The following is a 17438-nucleotide window of genomic DNA, read 5'->3' as shown; positions in this document are numbered from 1 at the left end:
CTGTTCTGCAAACCAGTCTGTTAAATGCTCATTCATACTTAACGTTATCCGACGAACACCTAACGTTACAAACACTAACGTTAAAATCTCAACAGCGAACCTGGCATTAGTGTAAATGATTCTTTGATTAGAGCTTTTATGTATTGTTTATCTACAGGCATGCTAAACATGGTTCTGTGTGTGATTTGGCTAACTTACTAGTTAAAGCCAGTGCTTAGTGTTCGTTTTGGGTTAGTTCTTGCGACAGATATTTGGCTATAATCGTTCTAAAAATACAAAAGTTAAAGTGCCATTCAGTAGCGATCATTATAGATCCGCAGTCTTTACTCTTGAGGACTGAACAGGTTCTGCTCGATCATCTTCACTCAAATGTTCTGGGTCTGATTCGGGCTCATATGGTTTTATTGACGCCGTTGTTTCTATGACCAAAGCACAGCCTCCGGTAAGGGGCGTGACGTTTCCGACAAACGTACACTAGGCGGTTAGCGAATCACAACACACTGGGCCAGCTAACCAATCAGAGCCCACTGCGTATTTTTGAGGGACTGGCTTCATACAACCCGGAAAGCATCAGACCGTTTTACAAGGAGGGACAGAGCAGTGTAGAATAAAGGTCAAATATATGACAAATAAGGCAATTTTTTTTTTAAACGAAGCATGAACACATGTTATAGTGCACCCCACAAACACAATCAAGCCTTCAAAAGAATGTGTTTTACCACCCCTTTAATCTAAGATGGTCACCTTGTCTGCAGAACATGCCAGAAGAAAGTCACTGTAATAGGGGAAACACTTCAAAACTACGAACGCAAGGCAAGTGAACTTTTACCTCAATACCAAAACTGCGTCTGGGAAATAATAACGTGAAGCGAACGAACAAATTCAGACAAGACTAGGGTGACATTTAAGGGATAATAATCAGGGCTTGACATTAACAACCGCCATTTGCGGGTGTAACGTTATTTCGGCTGCACACTAGTCACTCTGGCTGTTGAACTTATTATAGTCTTCTCAAAAGCCATCTGTTATAATCGCGTTGCGCATTATAACCACTCACACGTGTTTCTATTGAGTTTATGAATGCTATGTCTCATAATCAGAGGCGTTCAGATTAGCGGAGTTTTGTTCAGAGCGCGCGCCGCGCTCACTCGCTGAAATCTGCACTCAGATCTAGGGGTGCACCGATCCGACTTTTTCAGTCCCGATACCGATACCGATACCGATGCCTGGGCTTTGTGTATCTGTCGATACCCGATACCGATCCGATATTGTTGAATTAATAATAAACTGTATATCTTCCACCTTATACCTTCCTTGAAGAGACTAAAGGCACCAGACTTTACTAACTAAACATAACTAAGACAAAATAACAGATGTATGTAAGGTGTTGAATTCTTATTTATTTAAAAAACAATTGTGCATTCAAATCTAAAATAGAATGTAATCTAACTTCTTTAAATAAATAAAATGTAACAGTGGAAACAAAAAACGGTGTATTGGTCAAACATACAATAGTAATCTGACAGTTACCAAACATTTTTTACACTACAGATAATTGTTTTGGTATATAATCATATCAATATTAAAAAGTAGCATTACAAATTAACAAATAGTCTAATTTTCTGCCATATGCAATTTAATAAAAATTTTCAGCTAGCTAATAACAACTTTGTTCTGGTTTCACCTCACTCCAGATTAAATGATTGTAGGCTAGGCCTATTTATTTTACTACACATTGTCAACAGAAATAAGATGAAATACTGTTGATAATTAAAAATAATTCTTACTACCCACTCTTGCTAAATTGGGTAAGCACACTTGTGTTCTCATTTCAGTTGCGTTCTGAGTAAATTAATAAACTGATTCGTGAGTTCAGTGTTGGACAGATCAGTTGTTCTGGCCAGTCGTTAAAATGATTCGGTTCAAAGGAGTCATTAGGTCACGAATCGGACATTAGCAGACGCGTTGTGTGCGAATCCCGTCTGTTAGAACATCGCGAAAGATGTCAACACACAGAAAACACTTCATAACTGGATATAATTTGTCTCCCGCTTATTGAAAGTATGCTTTATGTCAGCTGGTCAGAGAAGAGTCAATGTTTTTTGAGCGCAATTCACACCCAGTGATAATTCAAGGACAAAATTGTCCGAATGTGTCACGTGCAACATGGTTTCGGTCTTCCGAGCTTTTGATTTGGATTAATATGTGAAATATGAGAGCGAACACTGATTATTTTGAAGACCCAGAGAGCGCGCGCGGGGGAGGAGCTCTCAGATCGGTCTCTCTGTCACTCAGTCACCAGCGCAGCATCTGTTCTACATCACTCGTAAATCACAATAACTCATCAAATTAGGCTTTGGCCGTCAAAAAAATGTCAATGCAGGAAAGACCCTGACTTTGCAGTAATACCCTCGAAACAGCGACGAACTAGTTGGCGTGGCAAGCGTGAAATATCTCCTCCACACAGCCGACTCTCTGGCTCGCTCCCTTCTAGCATGCGACACACGTGAAGCTGACGAATGACGTAGGTTCTGCTGCGACGGAAAAAAACACCTGGATCGGCCCCAATCCAGCTATTTTGTCAGTATCGCGGCCGATATCCGATCCTAATATTGGATCGGTGCACCCCTACTCAGATCAGAGATAAACATGTGCTGTACGCAGGAGATTCACTCATCATACAGTGGTTGACTGTTTTTTGTTCTATTTCACCAGCGAAAATGGTTTTAAAAAACACAGCAGAACCACAGCGCATCTGATATGACTGGCATAACGCTGGCGAATTTAGGGACCGTCTCTAAAGTTACATACAACATTGGTAACGTTAATACACGTTTCAAACTTTAATAGCATTTGAAGAGAATGACAGTCATAAAACTGACTGTAAAGTGATCATCTAGGTGTCAGGTATGATGCACACATTTTGATATTTAATAAAATAAACAGTCAAATCATATGGAAATATGGATATGCATTATTTCACTAGTATACTGTTTGGGCTCTAACACAAAATATGCAAGATTTAAATGCATCATTGCTGAACACTGATGAGAATATTACTTGAGAATATATTTACAGAGATAATATTAGAGATTATATTTATTATTATTATTTATGCGTTATGCGTTGCTATTGACAACGGCCATTAAGGAAGGAAATCCCACAGAATCAAGCTTAAAAAAGTGCATAGAGCTGCTTTAGTTATTTGTTGTTTGTTGATTTTCAAATATAAAACTTGTTGAAATGTTTTAAGTGAGGGCATCTGTTCTTTTTGAACACTTTCATCTCGTTTGAACAAAACCGTGATAATATATGTTAAATTTCCATACCGTTTCATCCCTACCTACATTACATTATTTGGATGCATTAATGAGAGAGTGATTGTGTGTGTGAATTACTCATTCCGTCTCTATTCATTATGAAGTTGTGATTTGTAATTACTTCAAAAGGTATTCAAAAATATGCCTTTAACGGTTGAGTTTCTAAGCTACTTTAGTGACTTTACTTTAGTCACAGGACGGCGTTGACACTGCGTTTCTGCGCTGCTCTCCGCGCGCGATCTTCACGCGAAAAGAGGTCTGCCTTCAGGGCGCGCGCTCGTTGTCAAAGACGCGACACGGCTCGGCTCTGTGTCACAGAAAAAAGCTGAGCACTGAACGGATAAGTTTTCCGTATTGTTGTTTTTAAATAGTGCACAATCGCTTCAATGTTCAAACTGGCAAGGCTTTAAAAGCATTTACTTGACAAACTTTATGAGGACGAAAGTGAAAGCGATCTGGCTTCGGGGCTTGCACACGCTGTGTGTGTGTGTGGCAGCTATAAGAACGGTAATCAACTTACATAAACTGTGTAAAACATGCAGTTACTATAGTGATTATGGGCATCTAGAATCTAAAATAATATCAACATGTATCACGCGCTATGGTGTGCTTCCTGAAGATTGAACAGCGGTCCGTGTGAATCAGATCCCTGCGTGTATAGTGCGCGTCATAGTAATTTAACGAAGCTTCGAGGCAGAATTTTTGTAATCGAGTTAATCCAGTAACTCGATGAATCGTTTCAGCCCTAATATATGTGTATATGTATATATATATATATATATATATATATATATATATATATATATATATATATACACATATACACACATATACACACATATACACCTAAAGGATTATTAGGAACACCTGTTCAATTTCTCATTAATGCAATTATCTAATCAACCAATCACATGGCAGCTGCTTCAATGCATTTAGGGGTGTGGTCCTGGTCAAGACAATCTCCTGAGCTCCAAACTGAATGTCAGAATGGGAAAGAAAGGTGATTTAAGCAATTTTGAGCGTGGCATGGTTGTTGGTGCCAGACGGGCCGGTCTGAGTATTTCACAATCTGCTCAGTTACTGGGATTTTCATGCACAACCATTTCTAGGGTTTACAAGGAATGGTGTGAAAAGGGAAAAACATCCAGTATGCGGCAGTACCGCACACAAACACACACAGGCCATCTCACAAAAAGCTTGCGAGTACAAATTGCGCTGAAATGGTCAGATACACACAAATGTATGTACTAAATTACCGTCTTGACAAGTATGCACGTAAACCCCGTCGTGACTCGCGAGTGAACGTTTGTGCAACTGCATGTAACCGTATCCGTGTTCGCTCTTAAAGTGACAGCTGTCGAATAAACTGCTGCTGTCTCTGAGTTTCTCTTTGTCTTGTGTTGTTTGATGAACCTTTATGACACTCACTGCTCTTGAATGACTAACTTTTGCAACCTTAAAGGGTTAGTTCACCCAAAAATGAAAATTCTGTCATTAATTACTCACCCTTATGTTGTTCGACACCCGTAAGACCTCCGTTCATATTCGGAACACAAATGAAGATATTTTTGTTGAAAGCTGATGGCTGAGAAAGGCCTCAGATAGGCCTCCATTGGCATTCAGTACATTTTCACTCCCAAGACTGATAAAAGGCACTTAAAACGTCGTTACAAAGTCCATCTCACCACAGTGACTCTACAATAATCTTACGATGCGACGACAATAGTTTTTGTGCGCAAAAAATGAAAATAACACCTTTCTCCAGCTTGTTATTGCCTTCCGCGTGTGCCTCCACGACGCATGCGCGAGAATATGACGTAGCGCCGGGGTTAGGGAATCCATGAAATGCGCACTTTAGTCCCATTTTGAGAACTACGCCAAGACCTAAAGCACGATCAATGTAGAATCCAACAGCTTAGACACGCGCGTCTTCCTCTAATTGTAAACAAATCGCTTCTGGGTCATCTGTCCGAACGCCGGATCTGCGTCATGTTCTCGCGCATGCGTCGTGGAGGCACACACGGAAGGCAATAACAAGTTGGATAAAGGTGTTATTTTGATTTTTTTTTGCGCACAAAAACTATTGTCGTCGCATCGTAAGATTATTGTAGAGTCACTGTGGTGAGATGGACTTTGTAACGATGTTTTAAGTGCCTTTTATCGGTCTTGGGAGTGAAAATGTACTGAATGCCAATGGAGGCTATCTGAAGCCTTTCTCAGCCATCAGCTTTCAACAGAAATATCTTCATTTGTGTTCCGAATATGAACGGAGGTCTTACGGGTGTCGAACGACATAAGGGTGAGTAATTAATGACAGAATTTTCATTTTTGGGTGAACTAACCCTTTAAGTGTCAGGATTAATCTAATTTAATTTATTCAGGGAAGACAAATATTAAAGCAGCACTAGGTAGGTTTTGCTCTCGGGGTGCATTATAGCTTGAGGCAAGACAAAAACAAATATCACAGACATGTTAGGTATCCAAAAATATGATTTTGTACGTCTTATGTTTTTACTTGCAAGAATGTTACCCCTCCTCCTTCAGCTCACGCCAATGAGCAAACGCTGGCCCAATGTTGATCCTCGTCCTGCCTTTAATCCGATCACTTTCTCGTTTCCTCTTTTTGCTTTCCTCCAACAAAATCTTTGCTTTCTTATTTTTCTGTGCTGCTTCGGCCATGACTATAACATCCGGCAAACAAGCGATAGTTGGGCTCGCACGTCCGAATTTAAGGAAGTGGGGGTGGTGGTGGAAGTGACGTATATGCCGTAAAGCAGTCGCAATTTGTAGTTCTTTTTGTTCTCCCGAAACCCGAAGTTTAAAAGTACGATTAAAAACGATACAGACCCCGTCAGGCTATGGCAGACGTGTCATTCAACCTATTGTAAGTCGATGTATCATCACAAGAGTCTTGAAAATATATTATGAAGGTTGAAAAGTTACCTAGTGCTGCTTTAATTTACATTTGATTTCTTATTAAATGAAATGACATCGACCAACCCTAAATGTTAGCTTCACTTCCCGTCTCTTGAGAGACCTTCATCTGATTGATTTTTGAAGGCAGCATAAATGTATCCTTCTCTGTCTTTGATATCCCACAATCCTATACGTTCTATTCTGTGACAGTTGAGCTAGAAAAAAAGATGGTGTCCGAAAGTTGCTTTTGCTGGTCAGTTAGTGTCAGGGGCAGCGTTTACGTATGGCAAAGTAGGGCTGCACGATTCTTGCTAAAATGTGAATCACGATTTTTCTCCATGGGAATTGAGATCACGATTCTCTTACACGATTCTCATTTTTTCTTATACTTTAAAAAAAATGAATCAATTTTAAATAAAAGTAATTAGTTATTAAATTAAAATGTAGAAACAACAAATGTAGACAGACTAGATGTAAATCTATGCTTATTACTGTTTATTTCTATTTTTATGATTATTTAATATCTTGCCTTGTGGAGAGAGGGTTTTTGTTGTCTTATTCCGTTGTTTCTTTTTGTTTTTGTAAAAAATGAAAACTATAAATAAAATATTTTTTAAAAAATGTTATAAGAAAACGCTTAACGTGGCTTAATGTACTAAGACAGTGTTATTAAGAAACCAAACTAAGGAAACATAACAAAAATACTGTTCGATAGAACTGCGTGTGCTTGGTTTGTTACCACAGTTATCTGCGTGCTTCCTCAACGATGAACTTCCACATTTGCGCCTATTTTTTTCTTCAACTCCTCAGGATCCATCTCCTCAGCGCGCGGTTGTGATTCTCCTGGGAGGGCGAATTTTCTTGTGGTGCCCCCCTCAGCACTTGGTGCCCGACGCGCAGCGCGTGATGCGCGTAATGGGAGCGGCGGCATGCACTGTACATGCATATATTTTTTATATTCGTTTGCACGTGACTGTTTAAAACCCGTGTTCTCCCTTGTTCGACCCGACACAGTTGTGATGTTTTTCACCCGTTTCAGCAATATTCGCGGGTACCCGCTCTGCATGGCACTTTAAAAACCGGATAGTTTATTTATAGTTCGATTACGGATATTTCACGTCATGTTCGAATGCATATTCGAATAACGAATAAAAAGTGACAGCCCTAATGGCTTTTGTTATATCTTTGTGCCGCTGGTAACTTGGAGGGTATGGCGATGCTCCGTACAACGTCTGAGTTATGGAAGTTTGCGTGGTCTGGCGGCTGATATTTTGTGGTGTGGCTCCCTTGTTTCTCGAGGCTAACTCGTACTGTATTTTGTGGTGACGTTCGAGGTGATTGTATAGATTAGTGGTGTTACCTTGCGGTGCTGCGACGATGCAAAAGCACTGTTTGCAAATAACTCTTTGCGCATCGTCTTCAGGTTTAAACCCAAAAAAGCTCCACACGGTGGAATGCGCTCCTTTTTTCTGTACCAATGTTGTTGTTACAGCCTCTCTCACCGTCCCCACCGGGATTTTCCACACTGGGGTTCATTTTTACAAATCTGACTCCGTTTAGGTCTGCCTTGTTACACGTCAGTAAGTGTTTTGTTATTGTGTGAGTGTGACAAGCTCTGGTGTGACCATAACGCGTGAACGCAGCATGATCTGAGGGAAATACGCGGAAGTGAATCGCCAACATTAAGAAAGGAGATCGCATTTATGTTTGAATCGAGATCGTGATTTTTTTTCGATTAATCGTGCAGCCCTATGGCAAAGTATGGCAGTTACAAGACTCAACCTGAGATCATTCAATCAAAAATTCTCAGCCAATCCGAAAAGCGTGTGGATGGGCTCTCTCTGCAAGTGCACTGACTGTATTCGCAACTAAATGAAAAAGTACAATATCGAATTCCTAAATCTTACACCATTTTAGCATTATTAAAAATACATACTGCGTGACAAACTATTTTTTTTTTATCATAGAATACACTTGTTTGCTCAGCTTGAGTTTATAGTTTGAACTAGGGATGCGCAATATATTGAAATTATTGAAATATCGCAAATGTACATATTGCAGTATGCACATCGCCAGGGTACGCAATATCTGAATGATTTTAATATGTGACTTCAACATTGTGAAAAGTGTACGTTTTAGGTTGACCCATATAGCAGAGAATAGACTGGGCACACAACTGTTACTTATATGACTTGCTTGACGTTAGAAAGAGTTATTAAACGCAATAACTTGCAAAAAAACAACTCCTTGCAGTCTCGTGCTGTCTACTGTCTGACACACAGACCGAAACGAGCGCACAAGCCGTTCTTTTTTCTAGGGCTGTAAACTCCCAGTCGATTAGTCGATTATTGGTCGATACGTTCTGGCTCGACCAAAATTCTGATTGGTCGATTTTTTGCCGCGTTCATTTAATCAGTTTTGCTGCGTTCATTTAATCAGTTTTGCCGCGCCGCGTTCATTTCGTCAGGTGGAAAGCACTAATTGCTAATGGGGGTGTTTTGAGAGCACCCCTGTTTCACAGGTAACAGTCTGCCTTCAGAACACCCCCATTGTTTTCACTTCTTTTGGATTAGCCCAACCCACTGGCGAAGAGAAGTCTCTCACTGGTCCTTTGTGTTTCATTCCCCGCTGGCTCAAACGTACACCCAAAGTGGTAAACTTGAGGAACGCCCATCAACATACACATGAGGGGAAGCGTCACAACACCGCGCTATTAGTGGATCTGTACTGTCAGTTTTGCCGCGTTCATTTCATCAGTTTTGCCGAGCCACGTTAATTTCATTAGTTTTGCCGCGCCGCGTTCATTTCATCAGGTGGAAAGCACTAATTGCTAATGGAGGTGTTTTCAGAGCACCCCTGTTTCACAGGTAACAGTCTGTCTTCAGAACACCCCCATTGTTTCACTTATTTTGGATTAGCCCAACCCGCTGGCGAGAGAGACAGATTGAAGAAGGCTAGTTTTCTTGTATATTATTTATTTAATTGTGAGAGCGTTTTTTCTGCTCTTGATCTGGCTTGTTTAATAAATATTCCTTTTTTATTAAAGAGGACGTGCCTTTTGTGTTTAAGAGTAAAAGCTTTAAGTTAATAGTCTATTCGTGTCTCAGCCGCGAAGCTGAGCTCATATGTTTGAGCTGCACAGAGCGGCTGAAATGAGTGTCTGTCAGTTATTATAATACATATGACAAAAACAATTGTCTAAATTATGTTGCATATTCCTCAAAAGTTCTTGTGATGATATCTAGTTGACAACACATAGTGCCATATTTTCGGAAGTCATAGTCTATGATATTGCGCAGGTGCATGCGATGCGACGCTGTCAGAGCCGACAGACTCGTGTGTCAGACTCATTTCAGTGCAAAATAATCAGCTCAAATGCATTTAATATACAGCAAATAGCCTACTAGTTTTTTATGTTTATTTATAATTAATTTAGGGAGACAACAAGGCTACCAAGTACTGCGCACAGTGTGCAGCTTATTCATTTAAGTTTTTTTTTTCCTAACGTTATTTTAGTCGATTTTTAGTCGAAAATTTCAGGACTTCAGTCGACCAAGATTTTCTTTGGTTGATTACAGCCCTACTTTTTTCGTGTCTTGTTTCACACTCTAACTGTCAAATACACACACAGTTATGTCAAAATGGCTGTCTTGATGAGTATTCGTGTAAAGACAGTCGGTTATCCTTTAAGTGAAAGATATCAGTTGGGGAAAGAAATAGATTGTACACACTTAAAGCAATATCGTATCGCATATCGCATTATTTAACAAGGATATTGCATATCGCATTTTTCTTCAATATCGCACAGCCCTAGTTTGAACATAATTGTTTCTTTTCATTTATTTTCAAGATCTGAGGTGAATTATCCATTGTTGCTTTTATTATCCAAGGCTATGTCAATAAAAGGTAACAAAAATGATATTCAAACTCACTTTAAATTCTTTTTACATGAAATAAAGCACATCATCTGCAATTGTCATACTTTGTATGTTGTTCCAGCCACATAAATAAAAACGGTTTATAAAATAGAATCGTCGTGTATGGGGCTGGTTAGTACAAAAAACTCTGATTAACATGGAAAAGATAATTTTTCTCATGTGGTTAGGACACAGTGACGGCTTATAGGGCTGCTTCAGTATTTGCACAGTATTTAAGTCTGTTATTAACTTTTAGTGGATTTTTGTCCACATTTTGTTTTATGACGTGATTATTTGGAAATGTCGTTGTTGTATGGCCAGAAGGACTCATGCCATACCCTAGGTATTTATAAAACGCCGCCACTGATCAGTGTGTAGATGTACATTTTTGACCAACCTTTTTCCACTTCTGATGTCATTTCTAGCTAGAAATTACTAATGTAGTAATGAAATATTTGTTTAGTTCTGACCAAAGCTTGCTCTATTTTGCTGTACATCACTAAACTGTTACACTGCCTAAGATGTCTGTCCGAAAATCAGTTTTGTGAAGTGCCTTCATGCACAAACGCTGCCTTACAAGTCATTGAAAGTCAGTGAGGCAACAAGTCAGCTGCCTAGGTTTTGGGACACAGTCTACTATTGCGGTGCATTGTGGGATTGAACTGGTGCACTCAATAACGTCCACTATGGTGTCGGACACCACTAGGCATGTGCCCGTATCAAATTTTCATGTTGCGATTAATTGCTGATGCTTTTATCACGGTATACAGTATTATCACGATATTTAAATAAATTGCAAAAAAAGTGTTGTCATGCTATAACAGGTTAAATCACTTTCTTATAACAAAAGAACCAAACATTTAAATTCAATAAAGCAATACACAAAAATGTATAAAGTAAACAAATATTTAAAACAGATTAACACATTCACATTCGCGGGAATAAAGGCGATCCTGAGGACGCGATGAGCGGATCACACACACACACACAGCCGGACTGATGCTGGAAACACACCGCCGCTCCGCTGCACCGACCAGCGGCTCCCGCTCACGGAACCGAACGGGCCTCGACACTCCTCCGACACGAACCCGTTTTTCTTCTGTCGTTTTTTCCCCTTTTGTCTTTCTCACGTCAGGAAACGAACGAGAGGAGCTCGAGCGGTCCACGCGCTCCGGCCCCCTCACGCGCGCACCGCATCCATCACTCTTGACATTTTGTCACTGTGTTCTACAGTACAGTATATAAGCTGAAGCTACAGTAAGTTGTTCAAAAATGTTCATTTTGTCTTGTTAATGATTAAATTGGACAATTTTCTTCTAGAAAGACAAGGTGTTTAGGTGGAGAAAAAACTTCTTCTTTACCTTGACATGTTTCGACTGCAACCTGCAGTCTTCCTCCACCTGAACACGTTGTTTTTCTAGAAGAAAATTGTCCAATTTCTACAGTATGTTGGTTCTGATCTACTTCCTAAAGGAAATAAGCCTTTCATTTATTTGTTATTGTTTAGTTCAACTTGATGAGTCACAACACAATGTGATGTATTCATTTCTGTGTAACTACACGACACTACACAACAAGTGCTTTGAGTTGTTGTTACTCAATAAAAGAGTTAAGTATTTCAGTAGCTGACTTTTTTTTTATACTGCAATCACTTTGTAGTGTATTTTGGTTTACTGTTGTGAAATGGAAAATCAATAAATCGCTAATCGAGAATCGTTAATAATCGAAAATCGACTGTAATCGAATCGGGACTTCAATAATCGTAATCGAATTGAATCGGGAAATCAGACAGATTAACCACCCCTAATATCTAGGGCATGTAATTTAGTCCAGCTTAAAATATAAAATGCAAGTTTGAAAATTAATAGCCTTAAGTCTTTAAGTATTATGTATTAGGTTATGTGATTACTGGGGAAACGGCTGTATTTCTGCTGTTCTGTCAGCGCCCTCTGCTGTCGAAGAATGAATGTGCACTTCAGCGAGTCTCCTCATTCCGCCATGTGCTCGGCTCATGCACGGTCTATTTACATCAGTGCGCGTTCCTCTTTGACGTGTGTTTCATTTTAAACGGTTGATGGGTAAAGTATTCTTAAAATTCATTCTAAAAATCTGAATAATTCGTAATAAATATAAGTATTTTGAAGTGCCCACGATAACAATATTGTGCATGTTCATTATTGCGGTATATCGTATTACCGTTTACCGGCACATGTCTAGACACCACTAAAAATTGCTGTCCCCTCAAATAGAGCTATTTTTAAGGGTATTGGGGTGATTTTGGACACAGCCCTGGTTTAGACGTGACAGATGTCCAGATATATGCATCTAATTTAAAACCAGATTTGGAAGTGGCTCAGAATAGATGCAAAAAAATCAGATCTTGTGCAGATTGTTTACATGTGCGCAACAAATTCCGATCTGTGAGATGTAAGTTTAAAAAAATAATAATAATTTTGTGCTAGTGTAAACGCAGCCTTACTTCCGGGTTTTGACGTCATCCGTGCACCACACTACAGTATGACGACAATATACAGTTCTGTGACATCAGAATAACATCCTGCTTCAAAGCTCACACACATTTAAAACAATAATCCATGACATTTCAAGAGGTCTGTGATTACTAGATAATAATTGTTATTTAAGAGCCATTCCCATCCAAATAAGTATTTTCAGACAAAATCATAACGAGGGAAACATGACTATGACTTAATAAAATTGGGTAATTTTAAACCCGTTGGAACCATGGATTATCAACAGACAGAAAATTACTTAACCAAGCCAAACAATCTTAAAATAAATGCTCAGAGTATAAAAAATATGTTTCACAGTTACCACGCTAAAGATAATGATGATGACAACAATAAGCATCTGTTGATAATGCATCGGCTCCGTTCGTTCAAACAGAGCTAGATAAATCAAGATCCAGGCCTCGTCACTATGAGCCTGTGTACGTTATTTAAAAGAGATCAACACTTATCTGCAGTAACAACAAACAACTAATAAAGTTACCTATAGAGTGAACAGACCAGTGATCAGTAATGTAATCACACGATCAGTCTCACAAAGTTCAATGATCATCGTGTAAATACCTGCTGCTGATGAAAACGCCTGGTACTGCACACTGTATCACAATCAGTAGTCTAATAGCCGTGCACGCGTCTAGTATAATTTGCACAAACTCCGATATCGCTTATTTTGCACTGTCGGTGGAGTAGAGTCCATAAGATGCTGCTACTCACACTCAAACCGACGTGGCATATAATCAACGCACTAAAGTACCGCGAGATTTTGGAGACGTGTGTCCAAAAGACAAACAACAATGAAATAACGCGATATTACAGTCACGTGTCAAGCCGGATGCGAATGGTGTAAATTAAATAGTACTGAATCGTTGTAAAAAACTATTGATGTATCATTACACAGTTGTGTATTATACAGTATTATTTTAAAGTTATCTTTCCTCAGAGAAAGATGGTTATATTAAACGGAAATCACTGCAATATTGGGCGGCAAATGGTGTTCACCGTTTCCTGCTGTGAGACATAACGTTATTTTTCCACCAGGGGGCGCGCGGGGACTTTCAGCTGTATGACATCAGATTTAAATTAGGACGGTTTTTTTTCTTTTGGAGGAATTTGCAATCTGATAAGTATAACAATTCAAATTTATTAATTCAATTAAGTTTAGACTGCTTTTTTCCCAGCAGTAAATATTTTGCCTGCCTCCTTATCATAGGCTAATTGTTTTTCTTAACCGGGCCAAAGCTGCATGGGAAAAGTATAAATATCGCCTTATAACCCATCACGATCTTTAAGATCACTAAACTCTGGGCTTCTGGTAACACCTAGGATATCTAAGTCCACTAATGGAGGAAGAACGTTTTCATATTTGACACCTATGGAAGCCTTCCTAATAATGTTCGAGGGGCTCAGACTCACTCCTCCAGTTTAAATCTAGATTAAAGACATCTCTTTAGCCAAGCATTCACATAATGCATCTCATAACCTATGTAATTCAGTTATAGCAGTGCATATGATTGTCTTTGCTTAATGCTTTGAACAGCAGCTACACGCTAATTATTTTTCTGTTCTGTTATCTCAGGAGGCCCATCCCGAGATAAGAGAGTACGTAATTTATTTAGTAGTTAATGTTCCTATGTGTGACAGGTTGAGTCTGTTTATTTTATTTTGGGTTTATTAGGCTTGTTTGAGATGCGCCTCGCCTCGCCTGCAGTTCAGCCGAGGCGGCTGCAGTGAGGGGAGGAGTGAAAAAAGTGCAGGCAAGCCGGACAATTCTCTCTTCTCGTAGTGGATCAGACACCTGCGAGATCAAAGGCGGATATCGCGGGATTCACACTCGTGCGCTTTGTTGCTGATAAACTGGATGTAATTTAAGTTCTGTGACTTTTATATGAAAATAAATATTATGAACAAGACACCCAAAGTTTTTGTTATTTATTTCCATTCGAAAGACGTGTTTATCAATCATTTTTACTTTAATTAGGCCTACATAGGCTACATGTTTGTATATATATATATTTATAAATATGACAACAATCACATAACCCACAGAGAGATCGCCTTTTTTAGAGAGTTTGGGAATATTCACACCTAAAAACATGATATCAGAGTTTTAAAATCAAACATTTTTAAAAAGAACCATACATCACGGTTGTTTAAACCAATAGCATTAAGCTGTGTCGTCAGCAAGTCGTTTCCCATCATGCTTTTGCTCAGCGCAGTCAGTTGAGAGCAGCTGCGCTCGACTGCAGAATCCGACACATCCGCCTTTCGCTCGCGAGAGTTTTTTGACATACGTCGGCATGACATCAGAGCAAGGCGGACCGCCCTCGGACACTTTTCTAACCGGAATGCATCTCGCGCTGATCACCGGTGATCGGTTCTGCGCAGATTTCGCTCATCTCAAACAAGCCTATTATGCCGCGTTTCAGGCAACCCGTAACCCGTGTTTATCCAACCTTCTACCCGTGAAAGTGGACTGGAACGGCAGCCAAACCCGTGACTTCCCACCCGTGAACTCGTACTAGATCGATGTACTCCCAGTTACGAGTTTTGACGTCACATAGCCCGCGAAGCAACAATGGCAGCCCCTACGGATGCGCAGTGTTTATGAAACAAATATACAAATAACGTAAAATAAAAGGTATAACAGCTTTTCTTGCCGTCTGCACTGTTTTTCTCCTCCGTTTCCCTCAAATAAGCAAGGAGTAAGCACCTTGGGCGATAGAAATGATTGTAAATGAGCATACACCCCGTACGGTCCGCCGTGCTTTGTTTACATCTAACTACCACACAATTCCTTGCGCTCAGGCAGTTTGGCGTGACTTTGCTTGGAACACTACAAAGTCGTGAGTCGTGGTTTGAAGTTGTAATTTACGGGCTAAAAAACCTGCCTGGAACGCAGCATTATTTCTCCCTTCAGTGGTTTCAATTGGGAAGACACGCCCACTAGCGCAGAGCTGCAGCCTGACATTGAGTGCACCTGTGCAGCGCAATTACTGTGGTGTTTGTGGCTGTATAAAAGGCATATCAAAGTGTGGCGTTTTTGATTTTTCTGTGCGCATTGTTGTTTGGGCAGAAAAGGTCTTAGCTTTGTTTGTTTTCCCCTGGTGAGTCGCAAGTTTTTATTCCTTTTTTCCAATCACAGATCACAGTTTAAATATGTGTTTGTTACTGTGCGTGAAGTGTGGATTATTTTTCTGGGAAAGGGGGAATTATTTGAAACTTTCACTATTTGGTTTTTGTTTTTCAGGTGCGGCCTGTGAGCGCGCTGCTGTTTTATACGGTTTATGTATGTCGTTTACAGATCTGTTTTATATACCCGTTCTGTATTACTGCTTCACTGCCCCGTTCGTGCAGCTGACTGTCAGACCGCTGTCGACATTCTCGTTTGAATCGCTGATCTGAGTGTGCTAGAATTATTCTGCCCTATCGGTCTGTAGGCTATGTTATGTGAAAGTATTGGAAGTTTTTGTACCATCATATTAAATTAACACGCTTCTATCTGCACGCCCTGAAGCAGAATGGTTTTAAATAATTTTGATTTAAATTATTGGTTTGATTTGTGTTTTATTTTTTTTCTATGCCTAGTCTCTTTGCCAGTTTATATTAACATGGAATGTGCTGTAATACTGACGCTTAACAGAAAGGGGAGCGTATGTTTGGTATTGTTTTTCTTTTATTGGTCTGTCACTTGTTTTCATTTACTCACTGATTTGCTGTGTGGTTTATCCCTTCGGTAACGTGTGGTCTCTTATTCATTGTGGGTATTTAATTGAGTCTGAGACACAGTTTAGACATCTTAAAATCTACTGATGCTTCCTGTGAAATAAATTTGTATTTTGCAAATCACGTGTCTGTCTTTAACCCAATCCGAGCCAGCACTCTCCTTCATATTATTGTAATTTTCTTTGGGGTATTTCTTTTTCCTAGGGTAGGCCTAAGACATAACCAAGGTGGCGTAGTTGGGTTTTTCTTAACACTCTTAGCCAAAGGTTACATATGCTAATGAGTTGTTTGAAGAGCAACCAAGAAGAGCGAAAAATAAATGATCTCTTTAATGTCTAAAATGTTTCTCATAGACCGAAAAAAGGTGGTATTCCAGGGGTACCAGGCAGCTTGGAGCACACAGGTGTAGTCACACAGCTACTCAGAGAAGCTAAGGAGAATAAATGCCAATTTATACTTCTGCGTCGAGTGTACGCCATAAGGCTACACGCGTAGCCAACGCCGTCATGAGCATTTATACTTCTGCGCTGTTGTCTGCGTCAATGTGCAATTACACATGCAGATGCTAGTAGGCAGTGTCCTCGGGGCATGTTGGTGTAATCAAGACAACAGCCGAAGAAGCAGTTTGTGTTGAATGTGTACATTCATGTCGGAATATCAGCAGCAGTGAGTGGATTTTCTTGCAGCTTGAGTTGTTGTATCTAATACAAATTAAGCATCTCTAGTTGATTAGTAAAGTTAAATAAGGCGATCTGGTGCTGGAATGCGTTTGTGAAATCATGCAGAGCTCGTGGCTGCTGTTTTCAGTAGCGGTGGCTCGAGCAACCGTTTGCTGTTGCGGAGACTTCATTCACGAAATGTACCCCTAATGTGTCCCTTTTCTTGATATGCAATCACTGATTAACATCTTTGGTTTTAATGAGAAAATAAATGAACTATACTCCGGATCTATGTATTTATTTATTACCATAAAGAATCGCTGGACTAAAAAATATTGTGTTATAGCAGACGTGGAACTATCATCCCATTTCTGGACA

At 39.7% G+C, this 17438-nt stretch overlaps 1 protein-coding gene across 2 annotated transcripts in view; it reads right to left on the bottom strand.

Annotated features, from left to right (window-relative positions):
• Positions 1-17438, bottom strand: part of slc39a7 (solute carrier family 39 member 7) — a 154486-nt gene that overhangs the window by 40803 nt on the left and 96245 nt on the right. The window contains exon 1 of one of the 2 annotated variants that reach the window (XM_079829961.1): positions 13243-13435. The exons of the other annotated variant lie outside the window; for it this stretch is intronic. The gene's annotated coding sequence lies outside the window, so the exon portion shown is untranslated. Of the gene's footprint in view, positions 1-13242; positions 13436-17438 lie in introns of those variants that run through there. 2 annotated transcript variants of the gene reach the window in all.

This window comes from Gobio gobio (genome assembly GCF_949357685.1).
Source record: "Gobio gobio genome assembly, chromosome: 11".
Lineage (NCBI taxonomy): Eukaryota > Metazoa > Chordata > Actinopteri > Cypriniformes > Gobionidae > Gobio > Gobio gobio.
Note: the sequence above shows the minus strand (reverse complement) of the source record. Positions and strands in the feature narration are given on the sequence as shown.